The sequence below is a fragment of the Mobula hypostoma genome, chromosome 7 (assembly GCF_963921235.1).
Source record: "Mobula hypostoma chromosome 7, sMobHyp1.1, whole genome shotgun sequence".
NCBI lineage: Eukaryota > Metazoa > Chordata > Chondrichthyes > Myliobatiformes > Myliobatidae > Mobula > Mobula hypostoma.
This window is the reverse complement of record NC_086103.1, coordinates 169,085,414-169,102,993: the sequence shown is the minus strand read 5'-3', so window position 1 is coordinate 169,102,993 and position 17,580 is coordinate 169,085,414. Positions and strand designations below refer to the sequence as shown.

The window sequence follows — 17,580 nt, the reverse complement described above, 5'->3', positions numbered from 1 at the left end:
TGAACCCCAACTGCTGGGCTGTAAATGTTACACTAACCACTGCCCACACCACCCCATATAAATAGGGAAGTTTACACTCCAAAATCAGGCACGAAGTTCCAGATTTGAATTACAGAGTCACAGAATTATACTGCATGAAAATAGTTCCTTTAACCTAACTCGTCCATGCCAAACTAAATGCCCTTCTAAATTTTGTCTGCATTTGACCCATGTCCCTCTAAACCAGGTGTAGCGGTTACCTGAAAACAAATCAAAACCGCTGAGAGACTAAGCCAGGGTAATCGACACAGAATGGCGCGCTTCCAAATAACGAAGTTCCAAATCGAGAAAGGTATGGTCGGTCCTTTATAACGAAACCAGCAAAGATGATGAACAATCTTATAGTAATAAAAAAACTAAAATAGCAATGGAGCAATCTTGGCATTCAAATCAGTGAAACTAAGCGTTCTAATTAGCAATATAACTAAGCAATACGAAGCGTAATTAGCAGTCGAACTAAATTAGCGTTCCAATTAGCGAAGTTAGCATATTTAAGCAATCAACAAAAGAATATCATTCCCCATGGCTCATTCCCTCTAGCTAACAACTGTTAGGCACCTGTCTACACGTCCATTAAATGCTATTATTGTATCTCAAACATGACCCCTGGCAGCTATTTCTATAACATCACCACCCTCCATATTGAAGAAGCTTCCATCCGGGTCTGTTTTAAATCTTCCCCCTAGGAATTTAAGTTTCCTCTCCTTTAATGTTCTCATTAAAGATCTTTTTGTATGGGCACGTTGGAGTACTATCTCATTAGTTACCCTATCTCTATATGATATTTTCAGCATTCTTCTAAGAAACCACATTTCTGTTGCTCCTAAGTTTCTCTGGAGTTCTGGCATTAAGAGTCCATGTTTTGGAAGCTTACAGCAAGATTGACCAGATAAAACATTTTAGTAGCCTCAGCCTTGTTGTTATAGAAATGTGTCAGTTGGAAAAAATGGGTTTCATTTTTTGGAAGTTGGTTTTGGCAATGGCACTCGAGCAAGGTGTGATCCACATTCAAGGCATGTGTATTTTTTTTACCGCGAACTATCTCTCAGATGCTTCAAGCAACAGACGATTTTGAAAATCCCGGGAGCGATGGACATGGACCCACGTTTAGAACGGAGTCAGCAGTTCAGTCATTCCCTGCCATCAACCCTTCTTCTCGACAAGCAAATTTAAAACAAAATGCTGCCAAGCAAACAACCCTCACCACTTTATTCAAATCAGTAACACCTTCTGCCGGCAGTTCTAAGAGTTCTGTGAGTCTTCCTTCACCCCTTGCTGTGCTTGATATTATCCTGATGACCACAACCATCCACCTTATCCATGTAAAGCTGCCCGACACCACAACAACAACTCATCTCCCGGAGTGAACACACCTGCCACTGTTGGTAAGTACTATACACCCTCGGATGTTAACTTTCTATGATTTATTACATTGAATATTACCTTAAATTGATGAAATATAATACAAATGTTTAGTACTGCTTTTGTGTCATATTGGTATGAAAATGTGAATAAATTACAGATAAAACATATTTAGGAAGCCCTCTGAAATGCACCCCTATTTTCTCCATTTAACTAATTATTCACATTATGCGTCAACTTCGAGGAACGTATCCCCCACATATAACGAGGATAGGGTGTATAAATTTTGAAGCAGTTGTTGGTCCCTTCCATCCATATTTAGTTTAGCGAGAATTTGAAATAATTTTTCATGTTGCATTCTGTCGAATGCTTTAGTTAAGGCCAGAAACTTCTAAACTGCAATATGGGTTTATTGAGGATAGAGGAACTAGGGATGCAATTTTCATACTACAAATGCTTTCAGAAAGGGTAATTGAATATCAAAATGATGTCTTTTTATGTTTTATTGATTTCACTAAAACATTCGACAAAGTGCAACATGAAAAATTACTTCAAATTCTCGCTAAACTAAACATAGACGGAAAGGACCAGCAACTGCATCAAAATTTATATTGGAACCAAACGGCGGCGGTAAAAGTTGATGATAATATAAGCAGTTGGACTAAAATTCATTCCCCTACCCTAGGAAAGATTCCCATGAGGGGGAATTTCCTCTGATTCACAGCAAGCACTTCAGTGCAATGGGAAGAACTATGCTATTAAAGGCTTGAATTTGTATAACCCCTTTCGCTTCCTCCTTTCATCCAAGCGATTACATACTTTAGAGCAGGGCTTCCCAACACTCTTTATGCCGTGGACTCCTTCCATTAACCGAGGAGTCTGTGGGCCCCGGGTTGGGAACCTCTGCTTTAGAGCAAAGAGTAACCAGACTGCGATTTTCCACGAGCAACACTAGGATGACGATTAGATTACTGGTTCCGCTGGACATTGTGGGTATGTTGTGTTTGTTTGTTTATTTATATCGAGATACTCTGTGGAACAGGCCCTTCAGGCCCAACAAGCCACACCGCCCGGAACAATCCGTGTGGGTCGGAAATAACATCTCCACCTCACTGACAATCGACACTGGCAGAACTCAGGGTCGTGTGCTTGGCCCACTGCTCTACTCTCTCTCTCTCTCCACCCATGACTAGGTACAGCCGTAATGCCACCTATAAACTTGCTGCCGACACAACTACGGTTGGCAGAATTTCAGATGGCGACGAGAAGGCGTGCAGGAGCGAGATCTATCAGCTAGCTGAGTCGAGTCGCAGCAACAACTTTGCACTAAACTCCATAACGTGTGGCTGCACCTGCGGGCTGTCTCCATCCCATCTTAAGCTGATTTGTCTGTTAATGCAAATGTCACATTTCACTGTATGTTTCCATGTGCATGTGATAAATAAATGAATCTGAATCTGAATTTAAATGCAGTTAATTAAACATTAACCAAGAAAATGGAGATAACTGCCCTACTCTTTCACACCTGGTGACAGGTGGGGCCTCGGTTTAACACTCCACTTGGAGGACTACAGTTCTGACAGTGCAACTTGCCCGCAGATTTTTGTCATCAAATCTCAGAAGGAAGCTGACAAAGCGGGACTTGAACTGGCTCGGAGATCGCAACGGAGTCACAGCCTACACTTTCGAGAAAATGCCACAGGACACAGTGAGGTCGTCTCCTCTTGATTCTGAAGGACGAGACCAGCCATTCCACGGACCACTTCCATACACTGGGAGAATAACCCACAGCACAGCATCTTATTACAATACATGAAAAAGTAATCATACTATCTACATAAAATCAAAAAGCAGCCAACTCATAATCTGCAGCACCATGCTTTGTCAGAAGCAGATTTATGTGGTGGGAGGCAGCCCTCTTGTTTATTTCCTGAATGAGTCAAACTTGAATATTTTTACAGCACTGCAGGCCCGCAGTTTATTGTGGCATTTTTCACATGATAATTTCTTCCAATTGGAGATATCCAAAGGCCAGGTTTGCACAGATAGAGACAGGGAGATGCCTACACAGTTAATACATATGTATCTATGTAAGAGGAGCTATACATACATCAGTTACTCCCAGACAGCTGTCACCCGCAGAACGCAAAACATTTTCTCTTAGAAATTCAGGCAATGTGGTTACAATCACTGGAATTAGAGTGAAAAATGTTACAATAACGGGAGAGGTACTGTGCATATGAAATTTTATGCTGATAGATGAACGGAGGGAAATGGGACTGTCCGCAGAGAGGAAGTAATCTCCAACGATGATTAGTGACTTGTAGCTCAACACTTTTACTATTTCTTTCAACCTGCTAAATAAAAAGAGGATACTTAGCAATACGTTGTACTGCAGGATCATCTCCCAAGCGATCAAAGAAAGAAGCAGAAAATGCCGCAAGTGCAAAATGATCAGCTTTCCAAAAAAAAGGAAGGGTGGGTTAACATTTCTTTCAATGTGATGTGTTGGGAACTTGGGCTGTTAAGCCATGAGTCCAATTCTGACAGGCAATTAGATCACGGTTAACTTAACACACGAGTTTAGTGCAGTTTCCTCAAATCCAGTGGGAGGCATGGGCAGTCCTTGCCTTCATATTTGATTAGAATTAAACCAGCTTTATCTCCCGAGCTTTTGTTCAGCTAGTCTGTTGCATATTTCTTGGGGTGAAATCTTAACCTTGGCTGTTGACAGGTAAAAGAAAATTGGTATATTTTTCTCCCCAGAACAGAAATGGCTAATATTAGACGACATAATTTTAAGACGATTGGAGGAAGGTACAGCAGGGATGTCAGAGGTAGTTTGTTTATAAAACACAGAGAGAGGAGGGTGTGTGAAACGCTCGGCCAGGAGTGGTGGCAGAGGCAGATATATTAGGAGCATTTAAGAAACTCTTAGATAAACACATGGAATGGTAGAAAAATGGAGGGCTATATAGGAAGAATGGACTAGACTGATCTCAGAGTAGGTTAAAAGATTGGCATAACACCTTGGGCCAAAGGGCCTGTACTGTCTTCTATATTCTATGTTCTAAGTTGGTTAGTTATTGTCACATGTACCAAAGTACAGTAAAAAACTTTGTTTTACAAGCCATCCAGACATATCATTTCATTACACCAGTGCATTGAGGTAGTGCTGAGGTAACAATGCAGAATAAAGTGTAACAGTCCAGGAAGAACAATTATCAGTTATTATCGGAGTCATAGCACATAGATTTTTTAAAAGTAGAATGACTGCAACAGAAATAATGAGTGGATCTGCAGAGAGTCAGTTGCTATGCGCCAGCACCACCCTGCTTCACTTCCTGTCAAAAATGTATATTCCAGATGCAAGATTGTTTATTGTCATTCTTCAGCACAGAGGTGTAAAGAAGAGCAAAATGATTGTTACCCTGGATCCAGTACAACATAAAAAATAGACAATAAAGGACATAATTTAAAAAAACACAATAAATATAAACATAGAAGCAATCCTATAAAACACAATGCACAAGTACATGAGCTGATCGCATGTACGTAAAGTGACACTCGATGATGTGTATGTGGTGGTAATGAGGGGTGAGGGGGTGGGCCAATGGGTGGAGGTGTCAATTCGGTGTTGATCCAGCCACTTTGAGTCTGGTGGTCCTGGCCTAGATGCTACGTAGCCTCTTCCACGAGCAGGGTGGCTGGGATCCTTCAGGATATTGCTGGCCTTTTGCCGGCACCTTTCCGTATCGACTGCATATCCTCGATGGTGGGTAGCCTGGTGCCGATGATGCGCTGCGCAGATTTAACTACCTGTGGTAGAGACCTCCTGTCCACCATACTGCAATTTCTGCACCACACAGTGACACAGCACGTTAGGATGCTCACAACTGCGCATCTGTAGAAGGCCATACTAGTTTGCACAGACCAGATCTCTTCAGCTTCCTCAGAAAGCAGAGGCGCTGGTGAACTGCAGTATATTGGAGGCCAATTGCCTGAATACCTCCTTAAGTTTTATTGGCAACAATCATTCTGCTGCAGGAGCTCAGCATGTGGTCAAGGCTCATCTGCGGCTACAAAGGCAGTTCATTAGCCTTGGCCCATTAATGTTCTCTGGTACCCACCCCCCCCCACCCATCCCCCTAGCCAGACAACTTCTACTTGGTGGAGAGGCCCTGAGTCACTGAGATTCTGAGACTGACGCTGTCTGGAGTTTAGCCATCTGGCACCTAGCTCCTGCTACAGCCACACATGGCGTTAAGGTCAAGGGGCAGGTTCCAGGTAAAGACCATCCAACAAGACCTCAAGACCTTAAGACGATGACACATCACAATGGCCCTGAAGGTGGAGGAAGGCTGCAGCAGTGAAGGGTCCCCAGTTATCATGCATTCCTTACTGTCAAGGACCGTGAGTTGGCTGTCCGTGAATCGGCCTCCCCGTGTTAAACAAGGTGATGTACAGGCCTCGTACATTAGGGGAATCTCCATTGAGGGAATCCACCCTAACATCCCAGGTTAAGTCCCATGGCCATCCAGGTCAGCCTCTACAATAGACCCCTTCAATAGACAACCCCTCAGAAGAACATCACACTCGACCCCAGGGACTGCACTTCTACTACTTGAAGAGGGTGATAACAGCAAAAAGGAAGCCAGGAGCAGCAACAGATCCTTCCCAGTTTAACCCTTCATGTTTGCTCTACTGTAGAAGTCAACAGCCATAAATTGGGATATACAAGAGGCTGGTCTCTGAAACAAAAATACACAAACCTGCTGCAGGAAGTCATCAAGGCAGACAGCTAGTGCAGTGAGAACTGGGCAGCTGATGGCCTGGGTCATTGTATTATTGGTACTGGGAGCTCCATGCTAATTTTTATCCTTCCCATATAAAAGGATGAGAAGGAAGATGAGGGAAAAAAAGTTTCATCTGAGAGGCATTACAGGTGGTATTCAATGCCCAAACAGACCACGAAGCAGGTTCCCTCCACATTTAAAAGACGCACAAGCTCTGTTTTATGTCATAACCTTCAAATAGTCTTAATAATTATTTTTAGCCGATGTACTGTAGATGGGCTGAGTGGCCCATTTAATCATAAATGGATTCATGCAATCATTCAGCATAGAAATAGGACCCTGAATTATACAATTATATTGATAGATTCAATTATACTTGTGATATAACAGCAGCCATTAACATCTGTGCTCAATTGTAACAGAAAGGGTCTCATAAGATCTCTCACTTTGTTTAGTTTATCATACTTCTCCAGTATGAAAACTTTTAGTGAAGAATAGTGTCAATTAATTATGTTCCACGCTTACACTGAAACTTTCCCAATTACTGCCTTTCCCTTGGGTCTCACTACTCCCTGTGTGTTGGGCCAGACATACAGTACTGTGCAAAAGTCTTAGGCACAATAAACAGCTAGGTTGCCTAAGGCCATTGTACAGTACTGTATTTGCGGAGCAGAGATTGAGGTGGTAAATCTGGCGGGAGCAACGGATGTTGGGAATGGCAAGGGTGGGTCAAGTGGCAGAGAAGAAGTGCCAGGGGCAGACACACACAGTCCTGAGACACCAGACATGATTACATGATTGCAATCAATTGGTTTACTGATCATTACTGAATGCCTCTCTGGTGCTTCCCTCTCCCTCCCCTTTTCCAAACCGTGATTCCCCTCTCTCTGCCCCCTTCCCATTCTCTGTCCACAATAGGGACACACATCAGAATCAGGATTATCATCACTCGCATAGATCATGAAATTTGGGTTTTTTGCAGCAGCAGCAACAACAGTACTGTGCAATACACAGATTTACTACAGTTCTGTGCAAAAGTCTTAGGCACCCCGACAAAATACTGTATATGTGCCTAAGACATTTGCACAATACTGTACATCCTAAGTTTGCATCCATGCAGTCCTGTTAAGAACAGGGACTTGATGGGCAGGAGTTTAATTCATAATTCCAAGAACATAATTACAATTAAATAGATAGATTTATTAATCTACTTACATAATAAGAATGAATAAATAACGTGAATGTATTTATAATTAAGGAAGTTCATAAAGTGGTGTAGAACAAAATTGAGAATTCTGTAATTAGTGTGACAGGAAAGGTTTGAAGAAAATTCGGCTGCAATCAACGTGTTCAGATATTGCTGTGTTGTGCCTACTTTGACTGATGTTGAACCAGACAGCTCAACAGACACAATTCTTTGTCTGGCGAATTAAGTTATTAAGGTGAGAGATGAGGTTGTTGGAACACAGAGCACTTCCTCTGCCAAAACAATCAGCTCTGGTCACAAGCGGTGAGTCATGTATATAGAGCTTAACTCTATCTCGCATCTTCACACCATGTAGAATTTCAGAAGTGTCAGCCGAGATTACATCATGAAATCCTGAAATGAATCATTTTCCTGCAACTTTATCTGAGATATGATAGCACAAACCATACCTTTATATTTTACTGTCGCCAAACAATTGAAGGAGTTGTGGACCGCACGACCCAATTTACATCAGTGGTGCGCAAGTGGAACAGGTCAAAAGCTTTAAGTCCCTCAGGGTCAATATCACAAATGACCTGACTTGGTCCAACCAAGCAGAGTTCACTGCCAAGAAGGCCCACCAGCGCTTGGAGACAATTGATACTAGAACGTACAATCATCACAGCGATATTTGATTCTGCGCTTCCTGCTCCCTGGATTACAATTCAACAATAAATATTAAAAATTCAAATTATAAATCATAAATAGAAAATAGAAAATGGAAAGTAAGGTAGTGCAAAAAAACTGAGAGGCAGGTCCGGATATTTGGAGGGTACGGCCCAGATCTGGGTCAGGATCTATCCAGCAGTTGGGAAGAAGCTGTTCTCAAATCTGGCTGTACGAGTCTTCAAGCTCCTGAGCCTTCTCCCAGAGGGAAGAGGGACGAAAAGTGTGTTGGCTGGGTGGGTCGTGTTCTTGATTATCCTGGCAGCACTGCTCCGACAGCGTGTGGTGTAAAGTGAGTCCAAGGATGGAAGATTGGTTTGTGTGATGTGCTGGGCTGTGTTCACGATCTTCTGCAGCTTCTTCCAGTCTTGGACAGGACAACTTCCATACCAGGTTGTGATGCACCCGAGAAGAATGCTTTCTACGGTGCATCTATAAAAATTAGTGAGGGTTTTAGGGGACAGGCCAAATTTCTTTAGCTTTCTCAGGAAGTAAAGGCACTGGTGGGCCTTCTTGGCAGTGGACTCTGCTTGGTTGGACCAAGTCAGGTCATTTGCGATATTGACCCCAAGGAACTTAAAGCTTTTGACCTGTTCCACTTGCGCACCACTGATGTAAATGGGGTCGTGTGGTCTGCTACTCCTTCTGAAGTCAACAACCAATTCCTTCATCTCGCTGACGTTGAGGGATAGGTTGTTGTCTTCACACCATGCCACCAGGTTCTTAATTTCCTCTCTGTACTCAAACTCATCATTACCCGAGATACGGCCTACAATTGTGGTGTCATCAGCAAACTTATATATTGAGTTCAATGGAAACTTGGCTACACAATCATGGGTGTACAGTGAGTACAGCAGGGGGCTGAGTACACAGCCTTGTGGGGCGGTGCTCAGAGTGATTGTAGAGTTGTCCCCTATTTTTACAGCCTGGGTCCTGTCTGTGAGGAAGTTGAAGATCCAGCTGTTACTGAGGTAACATATAAGGAATGCATACAAAATGCTGGAGGAACTCAGCAGGTCAGGCAACATTTCGGGCCACGACCCTTCATCAGTCCCAAAATGTCGGTAGTTCTGATGAAGGGTCTCAGCCAGAAGCATCAGCCAGTCCCGGTGAAGGGTCTTGGCCCAAAACGATGGTTCTTTATTCCTCTTCATAGATGCTGTCAGACATGCTGAGTTTCTCCAGAATTTTGTGTGTCTTACTCTGGATCTGCAGAAGCTCTTGATTACAACATCTGTGGAAATTAAGTGATGGCATAACGACCGTTTACTGGAATTCCTGGAACTTACTTTCAACCATAAAAAATCCAATTATTTCTCGAAATTGTAAAGATTAAGCTTTCAATAATAGTAAATGGCCGTAAGATACAGGAGCAAAATTTGGCCATTCAGGCCTTTGAGTTTTCTCCGTCATTCCATCATGGCTGATTCATTATCCCTCTCAACCCTCCAAAAGTTCTCCTACACCATATCTCCAATTATCCTCCCATTAAACTGGAGAGGGTCCGGAGGAGGTTTATCAGTATGACCCCGGGAATGAAAGATTTAACATTATGAGGAGTGTTGGATAGCTCTAGGTCTGTACTCGCCGGAGTTTAGGAGAATGACAGGGGATCTCATTGAAGCCTGCCAAATATTGAAAGGCCAAGATAGAGTGGATGTGGAAAGGATGCTTCCAATAGTAGTGGGGTATAAGACCAGGGGGAACAGCCTCAGAATAGAAGGATATCCTTTAGAAAGAGATGAGGAGGAATTTCTTTAGCCAGAGGGTTGTGAATCCAAGAATTCATTGCCGCATACTGCTGCGGAGAGCAAGTCATTGGGTATATTTAAAGAGGAGTTTGAAAAGTTCTTGAATAATAAGTGCTTCAAATTTATGGGGAGAAGGCAGAGGGTGAGAAAGAAAATAAATCAGTCAAGATCACATGGCAAGCAGACTCGATGGGCTGAATAGCCTAATTCTGCTCCTATGTCTTATGGTTTTAAAAGACCTGGATCTCAAAAGAGCCCCTAGTTCAATACAAACAGAATTAATTTTGAAGACATGATATTGAAAACCTAGGGAAAACTTTCCTCAAAATTGCTACAACCTTCTCAGGTATCCTTCCGCTTTTCTTTCAATATTTAAAGAAGGATTACCAAATCAGGGAGTGGACCCTGAGCAGTCAGATTCCTCTTTCCATTCATTGAGGCTTTCCAATAGGACAGGAAGCTATTTAGCATGTGAGAGTCATCAACAAAAGAAATAGTTTCCACAGCCACAGAAGTAACAGCAAGGACATAGTTACATGTCAATATAGTTACTCTGTTCTTCCATGAAGCTCACAATGTAGTCAATTAGCTGATTAACTGATGCCATTTCACAATATGTGGAGGTGAATCTTCTCCCTGTCCAACATCATATCCACATTTACCCCCCCCCCCAACTGATTAGTGGACCTGAGGAGGGGTAAGGCACCGGTGACCCCTGTTTCCATCCAGGGGGTCAGTGTGGACATGGTGGAGGATTACAAATACCTGGGGATAAGAAATGACAATAAACTGGACTGGTCAAAGAACACTGAGGCTGTTTACAAGAAGGGTCAGAGCCGTCTCTATTTCCTGAGGAGACTGAGGTCCTTTAACATCTGTCGGACGATGCTGAGGATGTTCTACGAGTCTGTGGTGGCCAGTGCTATCATGTTTGCTGTTGTGTGCTGGGGCAGCTGGCTGAGGGTAGCAGACACCAACAGAATCAACAAACTCATTCGTAAGGCCAGTGATGTTGTGGGGATGGAACTGGACTCTCTGATGGTGGTGTCTGAAAAGAGGATGCTGTCCAAGTTGCATGCCATCTTGGACAATGTCTCCCATCCACTACATAATGTACTGTTTGGGCACAGGAGTACATTCAGCCAGAGACTCATTCCACCGAGATGCAGCACAGAGTGTCACAGGAAGTCATTCCTGCCTGTGGCCATCAAACCTTACAACTCCTCCCTTGGAGGGTCAGACACCCTGAGCCAATAGGCTGGTCCTGGACTTGTTTCCTGGCATAATTTACATATTATTATTTAATTATTTATGGTTTTATATGGCTATATTTATACTTCGTTCTTGGTTGGTGCAAGTGTAGCGAAACCAAATTTCCCTTGGGATCAATAAAGTGTGACTATGACTATCTACAATGAAAGGTTAGACCAACAAAATGTTGAATTATAAACATGAAAAGGACTGCAGATGCTGGAAATCCAAAGCAATGCACATTAAATGCTGGAGGAACGCAACAGGTCAGGCAGCATCTATAGAAATAAACCAACAGATGATGTTTTGGGCTGAAACCATTCATTAGGGATTTCAGCCAGAAACATTGACTGGTTATTCATTCCCATTGATGCTACCTGACTGGCTGAATTCCTCCAGCTTTTTGTGTGTGTTGCTATAAAATACTTAAAATTGAAAGCATTCTTCAATGAAAGATTTACACTGCAAGATAAGGAGAGTTAATTGAATAACAAAAGCCAGGAGTTCTTGGTTAATTGAATGACTTAGGTGGATTCAGGATCACATGAGGGAGAAATCACGATAAAACCATAAGATATAGGAGCAGAATTAGGGCATTTGGTCCTTCGAGTCTGCTCCATCATTTCATCATGCCTGAACCATTTTCCCTCTCAGCACAAATCTCCTGCCTTCTCCCCATATCCCATCATGCCCCGATTAATCAAAAACCTATCAACCTATGCCTTAAATATACATAAAGTTGTCTGTGGATTATTTTTTCCAAAGCTCTCTATATAGTTCATTGTTTAAAAAAAAATCTGATTTTGCTTTCACTCAAATTATAGTTTAACCATCATCTTTGTTAAACAAGTGAAAGTGTTAATCATTCCTGAAATGATATTCTGCAAAGCAAAAGTTAAATGTATTGTAGCTTAAACTAATGTCAATGGTAAACCGAAGCGAAAAATGATAGATTATCTCAATGCTGGCACCTTCTCCCTACTCAGCAAAGATCACTGAGAGAAATTGCAAACATTGAGAATAAAAAAAATCAACCAATATTTCATAAGGAACCAACAGAGTTAACTTTAAGCTCTGAAAATACTTTGATCCTGAAGTCAAGCAAAGGGCATAGTTCAAAAGATAAACCACTAACAACAAACATAGGTCATCACCACAGGAACATCCCTGATTATATATAGATACACACTCTACCACTACATCTCTGACCAAAACGTAGACAGATAAAGAGATAAAGTGACATAAATCTGTAAAGTAGTTCAGAAAGGTAACAAGTATCAGAACCCCAAAAGATCTAATTCAATATTACAACTTGTCACATCGCAATTTGACTCAGGTCCTAACTCACCACTGCAAGCAATACACTGTTAGACCAAATCTGCAATGGTTAGGTTGTTTATGCATAACTATAAAAGTCAGGCTGCCAGTTATCTATTGTATCAATTGGCTCACTCAGAAGACCAGGTTAGCATAGACTAGATGGGCCGAAGAGCCTGCTTCGGCACTATGGTGCTCTATGATTCTATATAAATAAAGACGATGCGATGAAAACCTAGGTAGACAGTTGCAGCGAAAGTCACCATTTTACCAAAACGCCTGTAGGAATTAAAGCAGAAGATCCTAGAAAAGCTCATCAGGTCAAAGAGTGACCTAGGCAAGTAATGTATCTTGTAGATGATATAGACTGTAGCCACAGCATGAACAGGTGGTGGAAGGAATGAATGTCACAGAATGGAAGACCATTCAGCCCAGAGTCCATTCTAGCTCCATGTTTACCATACAACGTTCCCCTGCCCTCTTGCCAAACCTTACATTCTTTCCTAAATGGTTTGCAGTTCTTCTCTGACATATAACTACTTCATAACTGCCACATCTGTATCTACCTCTTTCGTTATAATCACTTGCTGTGTAAAATACTTTTCTTCACGTGCCAAGGTGAGGCCACTGTCAGGGTAGAGGAGCAACAACTTATATTCCATGTGGGTACCCTCTGACCTGATGGCATGAATATCGAATTCTCCTTCCAGTAAAATAAAATTTCCTCTCCCCTCCTCTACTTCCATTCCCCACTCTGCCCTTTACTCTTCTCAACTGCCTATTAACTCCCCCAGGTCCCCTCCTCCTTCCTATGCACCACTCTCCCTCCTATCAGGTTCCTTTCGCTCCAGCCTGTTACCCTTCCCACCCACCTGTCTTCACCTCTCACCTTCTAGCGATCCTCCTCCCCCTCCCCCCTACCTTTTTATTCTGGCTTCTTCCCCTCTTCCTTTCCAGTCCTGATGAAGGGTCTCGGCCCAAAACGTCGACTGTTCATTTCCATAGATGCTGCCTGACTTGCTGAGTTCCTCCGGCGTTTTGTGTGTGTTTCTATGGATTTGCATCTGCAAAATTTCTTGCGTTTATATTTTTCTTCATGTCTCTTTTGGTTCTATTGTCAATTACTCTATAAACTGGCGTAAGACTCTGCAGATTAGGCACCCTTAGAACTGTAGTGCTGTAACTGGAGACATTCCAGGCTACTGTATTGTGTGTCGTGCGTTTATTACAGTAACTAGTCACATTAGTGGAGGTGTGGTAAAAGCAAATGGGAATAAGTTTCGTATTCTTGCTTATTTTGTGGCTTGGGGCCAGCAGAGGTCATATCTTTGCTGACCACTTAATTTCACCTCAAGATTGTATGGTTACTAATTGAAGACGGTATGGTTGCTAATTGCTAATAAAGGATTCAACTCTTTGGAACAATCATTCCACAAGTGCTGAGGGTGCATCATGCAAGTATAGCAACCCCGTAGCGGTCGCAGGCGAACGGCAATGGTTTTGCTTTGATTTTGAATCAGTTTTGTCACTACAACTACATTTCTTAAAGCGTGCCCAAGTGGGTGAAAGAAAGGGTGGAAACAAGGGCCCCAGTGTGTGAGAGGGAGCATGTGTATCACCAGCTAGTGAGCCAGGCACCAAACCATCAGCATTTCTGAATTAACAGATTGCAGATTATCAGTCATACTGCATCTCTACTTCAGATTAACAACTATTTGCCATAGAGTCATGCAATACAGAAAAAGGCCTTTCAGCCCATATCACTGCCAACCTTTTTGCTGATCTACACCAAACCCATTTGCCTGCATTACACGAGGAATTCTGCAGATGCTGGAAATTCTGTAAAGATGAAGCCACACTCAGGTTGGAGGAACAACATCTTATATTCCATCTGGGTAGCCTCCAACCTGATGGCATGAACATTGACTTCTCTAACTTCCACTAATGCCCCACCTCCCCCTCGTACCCCATCCATTATTTATTTTTATACACACATTCTTTCTCTCACTCTCCTTTTTCTCCGTCTGTCCCTCTGACTATACCCCTTGCCCATCCTTTGGGTTTTTCCCCCCCTCCCCCTTTTCCTTCTCCCTGGGCCTCCTGTCCCATGATCCTCTCATATCCCTTTTGCCTATCACCTGTCCAGCTCTTGGCTCCATCCCTCCCCCTCCTGTCTTCTCCTATCATTTTGGATCTCCCCCTCCCCCTTCCACTTTCAAATCCCTTACTAGCTCTTCCTTCAGTTAGCCCTGACGAAGGGTCTCGGCCCGAAACGTCGACTGTACCTCTTCCTAGAGATGCTGCCTGGCCTGTTGCGTTCACCAGCAACTTTGATGTGTGTTGCCTGCATTATATCTGCATCTTTCCATGCCTTGCCTATTTAAGTATCTGTCCAGAAGTTTCTTAAATGTAATGACTGTGTGAAATGGCACCAGCTTCCCTGGCAGACAAGTCAGATGACAGCCACTCTCTGTGTAAACAATACTTTCCCCTCAAATCCCCTTTAAGGCTCCTTCCTTTGACCTTATTGTTGTTACACTAGCATGGGCAAAAAATTTTGACTATCTACCCTACCTATACTGTAACAATTTAATATACCTTCATCAGGTTCCTCTGCTCCAGAAGAAACAAACCCAGGCTATCAAATCACTCCCCGTAATTAGATTCCTCCAATCGAGAAAACAAGTCTGATTGATCTGCTCTGCATGCTCTCCAGCACCACCACATCTTTACCATCAAATGCAGTCTAACCAACGTTCTGTAAAGTTGCAACTTTACAAAAGTTGCTGTAAATGTCCCAACTTCTACATAGTATTCACTAACCCGTAAAGGCAAGCATGTCATATGCCCTCTTGATCGCCCAATCAAACTATGTTGCCACTTTCAAAGAACTATGAATCTGAACCCTAAAGTCCCTCTGTTCTACACATTTCTTAGTGACCTACCATTTAATGTGTATGTCCTACTCTTATTTAACTTCAGAATCAGGATTAGTTTCAGTATCGCTGACGGATTTGAAATTTGTAGTTTTGAGGCAGCAGTACAGTGCAATACATAAAACACTATACAATAAATATATATATATAGAAAAATTAAATTAAACAAGTAGTGAACATTTTAAAATAATGTTGCTTACTTAAGTACCCATGGCTATGACTGTGGACTTCAGCTGTAGTAGTTCTAAATGGGAATATTTGGCGATTTCTTTTGGAGCTGCACACTTTCCCAAAATGCATCAACTAAAAATAAGAATCAGGTATATTATCAGTCTTTGTACGTCATGAAATGTGTTGTGTTTTGGCAGCAGTATAGTGCAAGGGCAAAAATATTACTACAAATTCTAAAGAAATAGTGCAAAAGAAAAGCAATAATGAGGTGGGGCTCATGGTCCATGCAGAAAACTGATGGCAGAGGGGGAGAAGCTGTTTCTGAATGGTTGAGTGTGGGCCTTCAGATTCCTGTACCCCTTCCACGATGGTAGTAATGAAAAAGATGGCATGTCACACACATTTCACACCTTTCTGCATTAAATTCCTCCTGCCAACACTCCACCCAGCCTTCCACCTGATCTAAATCTTGCTGTGGCCTCAGTCAACCTTCCTCTCTATCCACAACACCAACAACTTTAACTTACCTGCAAAGTTAGTAACACACATCAAAGTTGCTGGTGAACGCAGCAGGCCAGGCAGCATCTCTAGGAAGAGGTACAGTCGACGTTTCAGCCCGAGACCCTTCGTCAGGACTAACTGAAGGAAGAGTTAGTAAGAGATTTGAAATTTTCAAATTTCAAAAGTAAGAGATTTCAAATCTCTTACTAACTCTTCCTTCAGTTAGTCCTGACGAAGGGTCTCGGCCTGAAACGTCGACTGTACCTCTTCCTAGAGATGCTGCCTGGCCTGCTGCGTTCACCAGCAACTTTGATGTGTGTTGCTTGAATTTCCAGCATCTGCAGAACTCCTGTTGTCTGCAAAGTTAATAATTGTATTTCCTAAATTCACATTCGAGTCATTTATATTTATTACAAACAAGGGCCCCAGCCAAGAACAAACTGCTGGAGGAACTCAACAAGTTGGGCAGCGTCCGTGGAGGAAGAATGGACAATTGACCTTTCATGTATGCGACATACACAAAATGCTGGACGAACTCAGGAGACCAGGCAGCATCTGTGGAAAAAAGTAAAATGTTTTGGGCCGAGACTGTCCTGCTGAAGGGTCTCGGCCCAATCGTCGACAATTTACTTTTTTTTTTCCATAGATGCTGCCTGGCCTGCTGAGTTCCTCCAGCATTGTGTGTGTGTTGCTCTGGATTTCCAGCATCTGCAGGTTTTCTCTTGTTTGTGACCTTTCATATATTTTTTGTTGCAGTTTGGGCAATTTGCTCTTTGCGGGGGAGGGGAGGGGTTGTTTTATTTTCTTTGAACGGTGGTTCTTGTTTCGTTACTGTCTGTGAGGAAGACGAATCTCAGAGTTGTATACTGCATACATACACTACTTTGATAACAAGTGTACTTTGAAACCTTTGAATGTAGAAAGACTTCATCTGGACTGGGTTCCAGCATCGATCCCATATGAAGCAAGCTCTTTGGTCACTGTGAACCTTAAATGCAATCCATTACTCCCAAAAGACAATCCACAAACATTTAACAATAGAGTACTTCAGACCCCAAACTGTCAACTTCTCAAATGCCTCTACACAACCAAGCTTGCTTTACAAAGAGAATACCGGCCGCAAAACCTCCAAGTCTTATTGGCTGAAAATATCTCAGTTTCCATTACGTAGTGCGATCCCCCTCTTCTGATTGCTCCGGGCTGCTGTCCATCACACCAGCCGCCTTCCCCTCCCCCTCCCGATGATGGCATTGTTAGAGCCACGGCCCTGCTTTTGCAGAATGCACGCTTCCAAATAGCTCGTTAGAAAGAGAGACTCTGTCATGATAATAAATGCAGCGTTGCGCACGGATGGCATTAATGAAATCGCGACCATTAAAGAAAGTTTAATGAGTACCGATTAGAAATGTTCGTTTCCCAACGTCCTGCTCGCCGTCTGTGCTGCTGAGCGACGGATGCACACTGCCATCTGATGGCCTTACATGCAGCTCCGAGAAGAGTTTCTTGTGTGTTTATTTCCGCAACACTATCGCCCTCTTGTCGCA

General features: G+C 42.7%; 1 protein-coding gene across 4 annotated transcripts in view; it reads right to left on the bottom strand.

Annotated features, from left to right (window-relative positions):
• si:ch211-269e2.1 (cohesin subunit SA-2) overlaps positions 1-17,580 on the bottom strand; it is a 158,353-nt gene extending 140,773 nt beyond the window's left edge. The window contains exons 1-3 of one of the 4 annotated variants that reach the window (XM_063054563.1): positions 17,433-17,496; positions 15,565-15,667; positions 240-343 (exon numbers count right to left, since the gene is read on the bottom strand). The gene's annotated coding sequence lies outside the window, so the exon portion shown is untranslated. Of the gene's footprint in view, positions 1-239; positions 344-15,564; positions 15,668-17,432 lie in introns of all 4 variants that reach the window. The other 3 variants (XM_063054565.1, XM_063054564.1, XM_063054562.1) reach the window with 3 other exon arrangements.